The following is a 17,162-nucleotide window of genomic DNA, read 5'->3' as shown; positions in this document are numbered from 1 at the left end:
GTATAAAACAGAAAACCATTCTACAATCTATTCAGTGGAACATTTACAACTCATGTATGACATGGACCTTAATGTGGCCTAGAGAGGACACAGTATAGCTAATATCATCCATCAGGAAAAATATCACACATTCAATAAAGACCTCACACGCGCCAAGTTAGGAGACACAGTGATATCACTAGTAGCTAAAATAGCTGGATATGGAACTGAAACTTCTGGCTAAATCACTAGAGAGACAAAGAAAATGAGACACATCAACTATACTACACCATTTATAGCAAAACAAAATGAAATCCTGCCCAAAAAAAAAGAAACTTTAAACCTTATTTCAGGGAAGACTTTCATGAACACACTTTCAGGAAATTTATCAACATTTAACGGCCCTACATAAGACTGAAAAGATACTTTTACTCAACTGTTTTTTCTTATTTGCTCTCCAAAATTGCTGACAGCCACAATGTTCCAATGACAGCCAAAATGCACCTATTACAGCTACATTGTCCCACAACATCTAAATGCCTCCAATGACAGCCACAAAGTCCTCAGTGCCAGTCACATTTTCCCAACATGACAACCACAAAGTCATCAATGCCCCCTAAGCAAGTCACAATACTCTCAATACCTGGAAAGCCAACCAAAATTCCAACATAACAACCGTAGTGCCCTCCATGCCAGCCACAATACACAAAAAAAAAAAAAGCCACAATGCTCTTCAGGCCAACCACAATGCCCTAATAACATCCACAATGTACCTTATCCCATCTACAATGCCCCAATGCCAGCCACAAGGTTCTTATAATAGTCACATTATGCCCCATGTCTCTTACATTGCCTTCTTTTAAGTCACAAAACCCCCATGACAGCCACATTGATTCCATGACACACGCAATCTCTGTTATCTCCGCCATAATGCCTCAATGACAGCCACCATGAGGTCAATGGCCACTATGCCAGCCACAGTGCACTTTATCCCAGCAGCAGTGCCGGCGATACCCCTTATCCCTGCCACAATGACGACCAAAATGTAATAGATGAAACACACAAACTCCATGCAACATGCAACTCCATGCAAACTAAAATGAGCCCCCATGACAGCCACAAAGCTCCCAGGTAAGATACAATGCGCCCATGAAGACAATGACCTCAATGCCCCCTAGGCAGCCACAATACCTAATGCTAGCAACAAGGCTCCTGTAAAAGTGACTATACCCTCATGAAACCAACAATGTTCTTTATAACAGGCACAATGCCACTATGACAGCCAAAATGCCCTCCATGAAAGCCTCAATTCCCCATTTATCAAACACAATGCCTCCAAGACAGCCAAAAAGCCTGCATAAAATAAACAATCTCTCTCATGCAACCACAATGTACTTTATCCATGCAAAAATGCCATCAATGGCCCTTATGCAAGCCCCCAAAGCCAAAATGTAAACCACAAACCATGAATGCTCCTTTGCAAAACACTATGCCCCTATGAAAGCCACAATGCCCATACTTACCACTTTGATAACCAGCACATGACAGACACAAATCCGCCATGCCAGCAATAATGAGACCTGCAAGCCACAATGCCCTCATGTCACACGCTAGGTCCCTTATCCCAACCAAAATGTCCCCAATGTTAGCCACAAATTGTCACATTGTCCCATAGCCCAGTCACAATATCACCATTACAGCCACAGTGCTCGCAATTCCCCTTTTGCCAACGACAATGCGGGAATGACAGACACATTGCCCTTCATGCCAGTTACAATGCCATTAATAGCCCTATGCCAACTAGATTGCCCCTATCCTATCCACAATGTCCCTAATGCAAGCCACAATGCCCACATAAAACCCGTTATATGTCTTATCAAAATAAGCACCCACAATGGCATCCATTAAAGCAATAATGCCCTCATAAGAGCTTCTGTGCCACCATGACATCCACAATGTCCATTATTCCAGCCACAATATCTCCATTACAGTCACAAGTCCCTCCATGCCATCCACATTACCCTCAATGCCCCCTTAGCCATTCAAAATACAACCATAACAACCACAATGCCCTTAATGCCCCTTCTGACAACCACAATGCCCCAAGACAACCAAAATGCTCTCATGACAACTACAATGCCCACTTTCTCAATCACAATGCCCACTTTAATACCACAATATCTACAAAAGTCACAATGCTCTCATGACAACCACAATGTCTATAATTAGTTACTATGTCCCCATGAAGGCCCCAATGTCCCCTTGACAACCCCAGTTCCTGAATAAATTATATGCCAGAAACAATGACAATCAATTACAATTCCTCGAGAACGAGTGTACCCCAATGCTCCCATGACAACTACAATGCTTCACATGACAGAAGCAAAAGGCCAAGCTCAATACAACTATGACAACCACAATGCCCCTTGACAGCCAGAATGCCCCCATGAAATCACTAATATCCCAAAACCCAACCAAAACGCACCTATGACAGCTACAATGTATACAGTGTTCCTTATCCCATCATTAATGCCCCTTATGCCAGACAATTTGCCTTCAATGTTTCCTAAGCCAACCGCAATACAACCATAGCAACCACAATGCCCTCAAAGACCCTATGACAACTACATTGTCCTATGACAGCTAAAAAAAGTCATCATGCCAGCCACAATATCTCTATGAAAGCCAATAAACCCCCATGACAGCCACAATATCTGAAATATCTCTTATCTCCGCAAAAATGCCCTCATGACACCCACAATGTCCCTTATGCTTGCCGCACTGCCCCAATGGCAATCACAAACATTCAATGCCCGTATGCCAACCATATTGCCTCCATGACAGCCAAAATATACTCACATCCCCTTTTGCAAAACCCAATGCCATCCATGTCAGCCACAATGCCCTCACTTTCCTTTTTGCCAACCACAAAGCCAAGACAACCACAAAGCCCCCATGTCAGCAATAATGCAAGCCACAATAACACCCTCTATGTCTATTATTCCAGTGACAATGCCCCCATGACAGCCACAATGCCCTCAATAGGCCTTATCCTAGCCACAATGCCCCTTTGCCGCCACAATGTACTTTATTCCAACAACATTGCTGACAATACCCCCTATGCCAACCACAACGACCCAATGACAACCACATACCTTCAATGCCCCTAAGACAGCCAAAATGCTCTAATTTGCCTAAAACAAAGTTCTCCATGCCAGACACAATGTACTCACTTTCCCCTTTGCCAAACACAATGTACACATGATAGTCACACAGCCACTGTGCCAGTCATGATTGCACATGTCATCCAAAATGCCATGAGACCTGCTATGTCCCATTTCCCAGTCAAAATGCTGTCATGACATCCACAACGATGTCATTAACCCTTATGCCAGCTAAAATGCCACTATGAAAGCCACAATGTTCTTTACCCCCTGTAACATTGCAACCAATGCCCCAATGACAGCTACAATGCCGTCAATGGCCCTTATACCAGCTACAATGCAACTATGAAAGCCACAATGTACTTTATCCCTGCAACGATGCAACCAATGCCAGCCACAATGCCTCCATGACAACCACAATGACCGCATAGCTATCAACAACGCCAGCCACAAAGCCCTAAATGTCTAATATCAACTAATCACAAACCCCCATGACAGTCCTAAAAAAAACAAAAATGAAATCAACAATGTCCGTTATCCCAGCTAAAATGCCCCCATGACGGCTACAATATCCACAATGTCCCTTATCCCAGACACAATGCCCCATGACAACGACAATGCCCTCAATGACTCTTAGGCCAGTCACAATACCACCATTTAAACCACAATGAACCCAATGCTAGCAACAATGCCCTCATGCCAGCCACAATGCCCTCAATGTCTCATATACTAACCAATCACAATTACCTATGATACTCACAATTACTGCCAATGCCCACATGGCAGCTACATGCTCGATGCTAGGTACTTTGTTCTCATGACGGTCACTATTCCTCTACAACAGCCACAATACGACCATGACAACTACAATTCCCTCACTGTTAATTTTACCAGCCGCAATGCCCAAATAAACACCTCAATGCTCTCCATGCCAGCCCTAATGTTTCTAATAACAGTCACATTGCCAACATGAAAGCCAAAATGTCACCATGACAATCACAATCCAAAATGCCTAAAATGCTAGTCAAAATGCCCTCAATACCAATTCCTCGATGATAACCATGATGCCCACAATGTCAAACATCCCAGCCACAATGCCTCCCATGGCAGCAGCAATGCCCATGTGCCAGTCACTATGCTCCCTTTAGAGCCACTATGCCCCCATGACCCCCAGATTGTCCCTTATACCAGACAAAACCCTCCAGCCACAATGCCCTCAATTCACCTTTTGCCACTGACAATGCAAAAATGACAGACACAATGCCCCCCATGCAAGTCACAATGCCAATCATGGACCAATGCAATTTAGAATAGAACTATACTAACTAGAATGCACATAATGCAAGCCACAATGCCACAATGCCATAATGATAACCGCTATATGCCTTATCCTAGTCGGAATGCCCCAATGGCAGCCACAATGGCTCCAATTTAAATAATGTCTAAGTGCCCGCCACAATGTTCCCATAAGAGCCACTATGCCCAAGTGACACACACAATGTGCCTTATCCAAGGCAGAAAAGCTCCATTATAGCTAAAATGCCCTCCATGCCAGCCACTATAACCTCAATTCTGCTTTTGTCAAAAATAATTCCCCATGACAGCCATAATGTTCTCAATGCCAGCCATTTTTATCTCAAAGCCCCTTATGCCAGCCGAATGCCACAATGACAACCACAACCCTTCAATGGCCCCTACGCCAGCCAAAATGTCCTAATTTGACAGACACATTGCCGCCACTTCCCCTTTTGCCAACCACATGACAGACACTAGTCCCCTATGCAAGCCAGGACACCCGCCAGCCAAAATGCTCTCATAACACCTGCTATGTCCCTTATCCAAGCCAAAATGCCACAATAGCCACAATATCCACCATGCCAGCCACAAAAAAATCATAGTCACAATGCCCCGTGACAGTCACCATGTACCCATGAAATCAACAATATCCCACATCCCAGCAAAAAAGCCTCCGTGAAGGATACAATGTACAGTGTCCATCATGCCATCCACATTGCCCCTTATGCCAGCCACATTGCCCTCAATGCCCCACTATCCATTTGCAGTACAACCATCCTGCCCCATGACAACCAAAATACCCTCATGACAACTACAATGCCCACTTTGCCAGTCACAAAGCACAAATAAACACCACAATGCCTCCAAAAACGTCAAAATGCCATCATGACAGCCACATTGTCTCTAATCCCAGTCACGGTGTCCCCATGAAAGCCACAATGTCCCCTGACAACCACAATCCTGGAATGCATCATATACCAACAAAAATGACACCAATGCCAATTAAAATTTTCTGAGGACAGCCACAATGCTCCCTATGCCAGCCACAATGTCTGCATGAAGGCCACTATGTCCTTTATAGCAGTAAAAATACCCTGTGTGCCTCCAATGCCCCCATGACAACTACAAAGCTTTACATGGCAACAGCAATAGGCCAATCGGAAAACAACCATGACAACCACAATGCCCCTTGATGGCCTAGATGCCCCATGACACAATGTACTCACAATGTACTCACTTGCCTACCACAATGTCCACAGGACAGTCACAAAGCCCCCATGCCAGCCTTGATGGCACATGCCTGCCACAGTGCTCCCATGAAACCCGCTATGTCGCTTTTCCCAGCCAATTTGCCGCCATGACAGCCAAAATTCCACCAATGCCTCTTATGCCATCCATATAACCTCCACAATGCTAGCCACAATTAACCCAATGCTGGCCACAGTGCTTTCCATGCCAGTCACAATGCCCTTATGACACCTGCTATGTCCCTTATGCCAGCCAAAATGCCCCCAATGTTAGCTACAGTATTCACCATGCCAGCTACATTGCCAACCAACCACAAAGCCACATGACAGCCACTAATACCCTGACAGTGACAATGATTTTACAAGAAATCACCAATAACCATATCCAAGCCAAAATATCCTTATGACATCTACAATGTCCACAGTATATCTCATACCCACAATGCCCTTAAAACATAATTATGCCAGCCACATTACTCACAATGTCCTAAGCCGACGACAATACAACCATAACAACCACAATAGCCTCAATGCCCCTATGACAACTAAAATGCCCCATGAAAAGGCTCCCATAACATACGCAAAATTCCTTATGTCTGCCAAAATGCCTTCATGACAGCCACAATGTCCTTTATCTCAGCCACTATGTCTTTACTACAGCCACAATGAACTTCATGCCAGCCACAGGGTTCTCCATTCCTTTTTTTGCCAACCACAATGGGATTATGCCAGTTACAATGACCATCATGTCAGCCACAATGCACTCAATGCCCACTTTCCAAAAATAAAGCCTACAAACCACCCACAATGCCGACATGACAACAGCTATATCCCTTCTCCCAGTCACAATTCTCGCATGCCAGCCACATTGTACATTATCCCAGGGACAATGCCGCCAATGCCCCTTATGCCAATTACAATGCCCCAATGAATAACACAATTTGCTTAATGTCTATTATGACAGTCAAAATGCCCCTGTGACCAGAATTTCCAGCCACAATGCCCTGAATGACCCATATGCCTACTACAATGTCTCTATGACATTCACAAAGCTCTATGTAACCCACAATGCGAACAATGTACTTTATCTATGCAGCAATGCCCTAAATAGCCCTTATGCCAACCCCATTGCCCCAATGACAACCACAAACCTTTAAGGCCCATATGCCAAACATATTGCCTCCATGCCTGCCACAATGCCTTCACTTCCCCTTTGCCAACCACGATAGCTAAATGACAACCACATACATTTAAAGCCCCTATGACAGCCAAAAAGCTCTCACTTGCCTCACACAAAGCCCTCCATGCCAGTCACAATGGGGGCTTTGCCAATCACAAAGCCTTCACGCCAGCATGATGGCACATGCTAGCCACAATAACACTATGAAATCAACAATGTTCCTTTTCCCAGTCAAAATGCCCCAATGACAACTATAATGTCCCTTATCCCAGACATAATGGCTTATGACAACCGCACTGCCCTCTATGACTCTTATGCAAGCCACAATGCCCCCATTAACACCACAATGACCCTAATGCTAGCCCCAATGCCCTCCATGCCAGCCACAATGCCCTCAATGTCTCCTATACAAAACAATAACAATGCCCCATGACACTCACGACAGCCATTATTCCCCTACAACAGGTAGTATTTGACTATGACAATTACAATCCCCTCATGCCGATTTTACCAGCAACAATGCCCAAATAAATACCTCAATGCTCTCTATGTCAGCAACAATGCATCCATGAGAGTCAAACTGCCCTCATGACAGCCACAGTTTCTAATCTCAGCCACATTGCCACCATAAAAGCCAAAATGCCCCTATAACAACCATAATCAATAAATGCCTAATATGCTAGTCACAATGCCCTTTAAACCAATTACAATTCCTCAATGATACCCACAATGTCCACAATCCCAGCCAGAATGCCTCCCATGGCAGCAGCAATGCCCACGTGCCAGCCACAATATCTCCATTATAGCCACAAAAAAACCCTCATGACTGCAACGATACCATCTATAATGATTTTGCCAGTCATAACTCCCTATCAAAGCCACAATGTCTTCCATGCCAGTCACACTTCTCTCAATGCCCCTATGCCAATAAAATTCCCCCTTTATCTATTAGCAATACAACCATAACAACCACAATGCCTCTGAGGACAACCATAATGGCCCATGACAGCTATAATGCCCTCATGACAACTACAATGCCTTCATTGACCACTTTATCAGTCACAATGCCAGCAAAAAACCCACGACTCCAAAAAAGTCACAATGCTCTCAAGACAGCCGCCCTGTCTCTAAACCCAGTCACGATTTTTCCATGAAAACCACAATGTCCGCTGACCACCACAATCCCGGAATGTGTCATATGCCGAGAACAATGCCTTCAATGCCAATAACAATTCCCCGAGGACAACCATAATACACTTGATGCTCCCTATAATAGTCACAATGTCCACATGAAAGACACAATGTCCTTCATAGCTGTCAAATTACCCTGAATGCCTCCTATGTCTACCCCTACATGAGAACTACAATCCCTCAGATAGCAGCAGAAGAAGGCCAACCAAACTCAATACAACCATGACAACCACTATTTCCCTTGATGGCCCAATTGCCCCCTGACAACTACAATGCCTCATTGTACACTGTAGTAGCCACAATGCCCACAATTCCTCCATGACAATCATAATGCCCCCATAACAGCCACATATTGCCTCATATGCCAGCCAAAATGACCTCAATGCCAATTATAAATTCCTCGAGGATATCCCCAATGCCCTCATTTCTCTCTATGCCGGCCACAATGCCATCCATGTCAGCCACAATGCGCACATGACAGCAAAACCTTCCTAATGGGAAAGGGGAGACGGTGATGCATGTGTATGTTGGAATGTAAATGCAGTGCACCCATGTGTAGAACACAAAGGCATTTACAATGCCCTTAAATATCTATAGCCAATATATGTACTACTAGACATATATCCTTATATACCAGGAAGGTATTACCACACCTCTGAAAGTCCAGAGCTAGAATCTAGCCTGATAATTATCAGTAATTAATAATAATATTAATTACCAGTCCTCTGATTCCTCTATTGCTGCTGACTGGAGGATTCCATATCTTGCTTCTCTTCACTTTCAAATAGACACCTAGAAAAAAGAAAGAAAGAGAGGTGATAATACGTTCCTGGTATATGCTATAAATGTATTGGATCAGTAAAGAGATGTTAGTGTGCATTGTTTCTAATAAACCCCAAACATTTTTTAAGGAGCACTTAAACCCTTTCTGGGATACATTCTGAGGAGCAAAGCTGGAGATTCCACTTCAAGCCTTTCTATCCAAGAGAATGCACAGACCACCCCATCTTGACCAGAAGCCACAAGTAGGATATAATTGACTGATCACAACCCCAAAATTAGTCACCAATCACATTACAGATCAGATGTCTAGAAGAATTAGCACTCTCCTCCACATCTGTATAAAACAGAAAACCATTCTACACACTATTCAGTGGACCATTTACAACTTATTTATAACATGGGCCTAAATGTGACCTAGAGAGTACACAGTAAAGCGAATATCATCCATCAGGAAAAATATCACACATTCAATAAAGACCTCAAATGTGCCATGTTATGACACACAGTGATATCACTAGTAGTGAAAATAGCTGGACAATGACTTGTAACTTTTGGCCAAATGACTAGAGAGGCAAAGAAAAGGACACATCTATAATGCGCCACTCATAGCAAAAAAATGAAACCATGCCAACACAAATACTACAAAAATGAACCATATTTCAGAATAGACTTTCATGAACACAGCTGATGACCAGTAAGATTGTGTAACATAATGAGAAACAAAATATACTGGGCTTGGCAATGTCATTGTCATTAGACATTGGCATTTTTACATTTAGGGTATGTTCACACGCCCTATTTACGGACTTAATTCAGGCGTTTTACGCCTCGAATTACGCCTGAAAAAACGCCCCTAATACGCCTACAAACATCTGCCCATTGCTTTCAATGGGAATTACGATGTTCTGTTCCCATGAGCCTTTATTTTACGCTTCGCTGTCAAAAAACGGAGCGTAAAAAGACGCTCCGTAAAAAGAAGTAGCATGTCACTTCTTCAGGCGTTTTTTGGAGCTGATTTTCATTGAACACTATGAAAAACGCCTCAAAAAACGTCTGAAAAAAAGCCTCAAAAGAAGCTCCAAACTTCATTTTCAGCTTCAAAAACGCCTCAAAATCAGAGGCTGTCTTTTCTGAAATCAGCTCGGTATTTTCAGACGTTTTTTGTTAAGCGTGTGAACATACCCTTAGGAACACCTCAACCAAACCACATCTGACCAGGGATATCCAACTCAAAATCAATGTATTCTCAAAACTGCATGAATTATTTATATCACACCTACTTTACTCAATGATAATACTTTCGACAGGAATTTTAACACTAAAAACATACTTTTACTCAAATGTTTAAGTAACTGTTTCTCACTTAACTTGTGCCTCCTAGAACAAAAACCCTTTAAGTAAAATCTCTTTTCTTCTTTGCTCTCCTAAATTAACAAGTTTTGACACAATGCCTCAATGACAGCCAAAATGGACCTATGACAGCTACATTGCTCCTCATCACAGCCACTATGCACCCATGACATCCACAATACCTAAATGGCTCCAATGCCAGCTACAATACTCCAAAAAGACACAATGCTCTTCAGGCCAGCCACAATGCCCACATAACACCCACCATGTACCTTATCCCATCGCCAATGCCCTCATGCCAGCTACAAAGTTCTTATAAGAGCCGCTATGCCTTATGCCAGCCACATTGCCTCCTTTTTAAGTTACCATACCCCCACGACAGCCACAATTATCCTATGACACATATAATGTCCATCATCTCCACCAAACTTTCGCAATAACTGCCACAATGCCGACAATGGCCCTTTTACTAGCCACAATGCCCTCACGACACCCTTCAAGATCCATAATCCCAGTCACAATGCCCCATGATCCCACCAATGTCACAATAACAGCCAAACTGTCTCTAATCCCAGCAAAAATTCCACCAAGAAGACCGATGTTCCCATTACAACCATAATCCCTAAATTCTTCATATGCCAGACACAATGCCTTCAATTTTAACTTCAATTCCTCGATAACCACCACAATGCCCTCATTGCTCTCTATGCTAGCCACAATGCCCCCATATAGGCCAAAATTTCCTCCATGTCCTGAATTCCTCTTTTGTGAACTGTGCTGATGATGCAGAAAAAAAGAGTCTCCAGGGGCGCTGCTGCATAGGTAGGTGGGTAAAAACCCGTTCCCAGCAGGACGCAGACAGGTTAAAAAACGGTTTTTTGACCTGTCTGCGTCCTGCTGGGAACGGGTTTTTACCCACCCACCTACCTATGCAGCAGCGCCCCTGGAGACTCTTTTTTTTTTTGCATCATCAGCACACCTTCTGCGGTTTTCCCTGGAACACCGGCGCAGAGTCCTGGCAGCAGCAGCAACCATTCTCTCAACTGTTTGTCGTCCACATACCCTAGGTGAGCACCAATTTGGACATTTGGTATTTGCACCTCTGTTGCCCGGGTAATCTACACTATGTGGCGCTGTGTTTTCTATCTCCTATCTTTTGTGAACTGCAATACTGCCATGACAACCACAATGCATCCAATGCCAGGTAGAATGCCCTGCAATCCAATTTTACCAGCAATAATGCGACTATGACAGCCACAATACAATTTTTGCCAGAAAAAATACGCTCAGTGCCCATATGCCAGCAAGAAAGCCCATGTGGCACCCATAATGCCTGCATGCCAACTTCAATAATTAAAGGATACCCCATACATAAATTATGCCAGCCACAATGCCCAATGACAAACGCAAACCTTTAATTCCCCTATTGCAGTCACAATGCCCCAAGACAGCTAAAAAGCCCTGAATTACCAATTTGCCAGCCGCAAAACCCTCCATGTCAGCCACAATGCCCTCACTTCTTCCTTTGCCAAGCACAATGGCTCCATGCCAGCCACAAAGTTCCAATGCCAGTGTAATGGCAGGGGGTAGGGAGACGGACAAGTGAGCCCTAATCTACCCGCCACTCTGTCCCTGCCTACTTGCAACGACCCGCCCTAGGCGACGGGGTACAACTGGGCGGCGGTCCCTGCGCTCAGTAAGTGCACGACAAACACGACAAACATACAAGGAACACAAGCAAGGAAAAGGGGCCGTTGCCCACGGCAACACCGTGAGCAACCAGAGTGGTGAACGAGCCGAGTCAAGCCAGGAGTGTGCGAGGTACAAAACGAAAAGCAGAAGAGTAGTCGGTAAGCCAGGGTCGGTATGGAGCAGGATCAAAAATAGCAGGAGCTGTAGCTGGGCCAGGAACCACAAGGAAAGAAACAAAAGCAATAACAAGCACCGAGGGACAGGAAGTGCAGGCTTAAATAGACCGAGGGCGGGAGCTAGCTGAGTCTGGCCAGGTTACGATAGGCTCTCCCACTCCTAAGCCTGCCAGCCTGAATGGTGGAAGCAGGAGTCAGTCTCAGGGATGTATTCTCAGGTGCTGACTGATTAGTTCTGGGAGTTAACCCCGCTGTGCCTGGCAGATCCTTTACAGTACCCCCCCTTTTATGAGGGGCCACCGGACCCTTTCTAAGTGGACCTGGCTTACTGGGGAAACGCAGGTGGAACCTCCTGACCAATACCCCAGCGTGAACATCCCGGGCGGGTACCCAAGTCCTCTCCTCGGGCCCGTATCCTCTCCAATGGACCAGGTACTGGAGGGAGCCTTGGACCATCTTGCTGTCCACAATCCTGGCCACCTCGAATTCCACCCCCTCCGGGGTGAGGATGGGAACAGGAGGTCTCCTCGAGGGAGCCAAGGACGGGGAGCAGCGTTTGAGGAGGGAGGCATGAAACACGTCGTGTATCCGAAAAGACGGGGGTAACTCCAGCCGGAAGGAGACAGGATTGAGGACCTCAATGACCTTATACGGCCCAATAAACCGGGGAGCAAACTTCTTGGACGGAACCTTGAGACGCAAGTTCCTAGACGACAACCACACCAGATCCCCGACCATAAACAGGGGGTTAGCAGAACGTTTTTTATCAGCCTGAGTTTTTTGTACGCTCTGGGACACCTCTAGGTTTTTCTGAACCTGGGCCCAGACTGTGCACAGTTCCCGATGAACGACCTCTACCTCAGGATTGTTGGAACTACCAGGTGAAACGGAGGAGAACCGTGGATTAAACCCAAAATTACAAAAAAAAGGAGAGACCCCTGACGAGTTACTGACCCGGTTATTAAGGGAAAATTCAGCGAGGGGAATGAAAGAGACCCAATCAAATTGACAGTCAGAGACAAAACACCTTAAGTATTGTTCTAGAGACTGATTAGTCCTCTCCGTTTGGCCATTGGTTTCAGGATGGAAGGCAGAGGAGAAGGACAGATCAATGCCCAACTTCATACAGAAGGCTCTCCAAAACAATGAAACAAATTGTACCCCTCTGTCCGAAACAATATTGACAGGGACCCCATGGAGACGCAGGATGTGTTTGACAAACAAGGTAGCCAACGTTTTGGCGTTGGGTAGTTTCTTGAGGGGCACAAAGTGGCACATCTTACTGAAGCGGTCCACCACCACCCACACCACCGACTTGCCTTGGGATGGAGGCAAATCGGTGATAAAATCCATGGAGATATGTGTCCAAGGTCTCTGGGGAATGGGCAACGAACGCAGTAAGCCCGCTGGTCGGGACCTGGGAGTCTTGGACCTAGCACAAACCTCACAAGCGGCGACGTAGGCCTTAACGTCTTTAGGCAACCCAGGCCACCAATAATTTCTGGTAATGAGGTGTTTGGTACCCAGGATGACTGGATGGCCAGATAGTGCGGAGTCATGATTTTCCCTAAGTACCCTTAGCCGGAATTGCAGGGGAACAAACAGCTTGTTCTCAGGAAGGTTCCCGGGAGCTGCACCTTGATCAGCAGCAATTTCAGAGACTAAATCAGAATCGATCGAGGAAATGATTATACCTGGAGGCAAAATACAAGCAGGATCTTCCTCCGAAGGAGGGCTGGCCATGAAGCTACGCGACAGTGCATCAGCCTTAATATTTTTAGACCCAGCCCTATAGGTAACCAAAAAATTGAATCTGGTAAAAAATAACGCCCATCGAGCTTGTCTCGGGTTTAGCCTCCGGGCAGATTCTAGGAAAACCAGATTCTTGTGGTCGGTAAGGACCGTTACCTGGTGCCTAGCCCCCTCCAGGAAGTGGCGCCACTCTTCAAATGCCCATTTAATGGCTAAGAGTTCGCGGTTGCCAATATCATAGTTACTTTCAGTTGGCGAAAACTTCCTGGAGAAGTAGGCACAGGGGCGGAGATGGGTGAGGGACCTGGTACCCTGGGACAAGACAGCCCCCACTCCCACCTCAGATGCGTCAACTTCCACGATAAATGGCTCCATTTGGTTGGGCTGAACCAGCACCGGGGCCGAGACAAAGCACTTCTTAAGGACCTCAAAAGCCTGGACAGCCTCAGGAGGCCAGTGGAGGAGATCAGCACCTTTGCGAGTGAGGTCCGTAAGGGGCTTAGCGATGACCGAGAAGTTAGCAATAAATCTCCTGTAATAATTAGCAAACCCCAAAAAACACTGTAACGCCTTCAGGGAGGCAGGTTGGACCCATTCCGCCACAGCCTGAACCTTGGCGGGGTCCATGCGGAATTCATGAGGAGTGAGGATTTGACCCAAAAATGGAATCTCCTGTACCCCAAACACACATTTTTCGGTTTTGGCAAACAGTTTATTTTCCCGAAGGACCTGGAGCACCTTCCTGACATGCTCCACGTGGGAGGACCAGTCCTTGGAAAACACCAGTATGTCATCAAGGTACACTACCAGAAAAATCCCCAGGTAATTTCTCAAAATCTCATTTATGAAATTCTGGAAGACCGCAGGGGCATTACACAACCCAAAGGGCATGACGAGGTATTCGAAATGGCCTTCGGGCGTGTTAAACGCAGTCTTCCACTCATCCCCCTCTTTGATGCGAATAAGGTTATACGCCCCCCGTAGATCCAATTTAGAAAACCATTGGGCCCCCTGAACCTGATTAAAGAGATCAGGAATCAAAGGAAGGGGATACTGGTTCCTTACCGTGACCTTATTCAGGCTACGGTAGTCAATGCATGGCCTAAGACCACCATCCTTCTTCCCCACGAAGAAGAAGCCAGCACCTACCGGAGAAGAAGAGGGACGAATGTAACCCTTGGCCAGGGATTCCTGGATATACACTCTCATAGCTTCACGTTCGGGACAAGAAAGATTAAATATCCTACCCTTAGGAAGCTTAGCTCCTGGTACCAATTCGATAGCGCAATCGTATTCTCTATGAGGAGGTAACAGTTCGGAGGCCTCCCTAGAGAAAACATCAGCGAAGTCCTGAACAAACTCGGGTAGCGTATTCGCCTCCTTAGGGGGAGAAATAGAATTAACAGAAAAACATGACGTACAACATTCATTACCCCATTTGGTTAGCTCCCCAGTATTCCAGTCAAACGTAGGATTATGCAACTGCAACCAGGGAAGACCTAGAACCAAATCGTACGATAATCCCTGCATCAACAGTACAGAGCATTGCTCCAAATGCATGGAGCCAACAAGGAGTTCAAAAACAGGGGTATGCTGTGTAACATAACCATTAGCAAGAGGAGTGGCGTCGATACCCACTACCGGGACAGGTTTAGGCAAATCAATAAGAGGCATAGCAAGGGACATAGCAAATTCCACAGACATGATATTAGTAGAGGACCCTGAATCCACGAAAGCACTGCCGGTAGCAGACCTACCACCAAAAGAGACCTGAAAGGGAAGCAAGATCTTAGTACGTTTCATATTTACGGGAAATACCTGTGCGCCCAAGTGACCTCCCCGATGATCACTTAGACGCGGAAGTTCTCTGGCTGCAACCTTACGCTTAGGACAGTTGTTCACTTGATGCTTGTCGTCCCCACAGTAGAAGCAGAGACCATTCTTCCTGCGGAATTCTCTACGTTGTTGGGGGGACACGGAGGCCCCGAGTTGCATAGGTATCTCTGAATCTTTCGGGGAGGAACGAAGCAACGGAGCTTCGGGAGGCATCATGGGGGAGTCGGAGGAGAAAACACATAAACATTCACGTTGTCGTTCCCTGAGACGTCGGTCAAGTCGTATCGCTAAAGCCATAACCTGGTCTAGGGAGTCAGAAGAGGGATAGCTAACTAGCAGGTCTTTCAGGGCATTCGACAGACCCAACCTAAACTGGCACCTTAAGGCAGGGTCATTCCACCGAGAAGCTACGCACCACTTCCGAAAGTCAGAGCAATACTCCTCAACAGGTCTCTTACCCTGACTTAAGGTCACCAGCTGACTCTCGGCAAAGGCAGTCCTGTCAGTCTCGTCATAAATAAGTCCGAGAGCAGAAAAGAAACAATCAACGTACGAAAGTTCAGGGGCGTCAGGAGCCAAGGAGAAGGCCCACTCTTGGGGCCCTTCCTGGAGTCGGGACATAATTATACCCACCCGCTGGCTCTCAGAACCTGAGGAATGAGGCTTTAAACGAAAGTAAAGCCTACAACTCTCCCGAAAGGAGAGAAAAGTCCTCCGGTCCCCTGAGAACCGGTCGGGCAACTTGAGGTGGGGTTCAAGAGGTGCGGTGAGGGGAACTACCAGGGTAGCATCAGGCTGGTTGATCCTCTGAGCCAGGGCCTGGACCTGTAGGGAGAGACCCTGCATTTGCTGAGCCAGGGTCTCACGGGGATCCATAGTGGTGTCAGGGACCAGGGGTAGACTAGGTATGGGCTTGTTATTATGTAATGGCAGGGGGTAGGGAGACGGACAAGTGAGCCCTAATCTACCCGCCACTCTGTCCCTGCCTACTTGCAACGACCCGCCCTAGGCGACGGGGTACAACTGGGCGGCGGTCCCTGCGCTCAGTAAGTGCACGACAAACACGACAAACATACAAGGAACACAAGCAAGGAAAAGGGGCCGTTGCCCACGGCAACACCGTGAGCAACCAGAGTGGTGAACGAGCCGAGTCAAGCCAGGAGTGTGCGAGGTACAAAACGAAAAGCAGAAGAGTAGTCGGTAAGCCAGGGTCGGTATGGAGCAGGATCAAAAATAGCAGGAGCTGTAGCTGGGCCAGGAACCACAAGGAAAGAAACAAAAGCAATAACAAGCACCGAGGGACAGGAAGTGCAGGCTTAAATAGACCGAGGGCGGGAGCTAGCTGAGTCTGGCCAGGTTACGATAGGCTCTCCCACTCCTAAGCCTGCCAGCCTGAATGGTGGAAGCAGGAGTCAGTCTCAGGGATGTATTCTCAGGTGCTGACTGATTAGTTCTGGGAGTTAACCCCGCTGTGCCTGGCAGATCCTTTACAGCCAGCCACAAAGCTGCCATGCCA

General features: G+C 46.2%; 1 long non-coding RNA gene across 2 annotated transcripts in view; it reads right to left on the bottom strand.

Annotated features, from left to right (window-relative positions):
• LOC142664551 (uncharacterized) overlaps positions 1-17,162 on the bottom strand; it is a 186,220-nt gene that overhangs the window by 101,022 nt on the left and 68,036 nt on the right. For both annotated transcript variants that reach the window (XR_012851314.1, XR_012851313.1), the window contains exon 8: positions 8,776-8,849. This is a non-coding gene — a long non-coding RNA (uncharacterized LOC142664551). The remainder of the gene's footprint in view (positions 1-8,775; positions 8,850-17,162) is intronic.

Source organism: Rhinoderma darwinii, chromosome 12 (assembly GCF_050947455.1).
Source record: "Rhinoderma darwinii isolate aRhiDar2 chromosome 12, aRhiDar2.hap1, whole genome shotgun sequence".
Classification (NCBI taxonomy): domain Eukaryota; kingdom Metazoa; phylum Chordata; class Amphibia; order Anura; family Rhinodermatidae; genus Rhinoderma; species Rhinoderma darwinii.
Note: the sequence above shows the minus strand (reverse complement) of the source record. Positions and strands in the feature narration are given on the sequence as shown.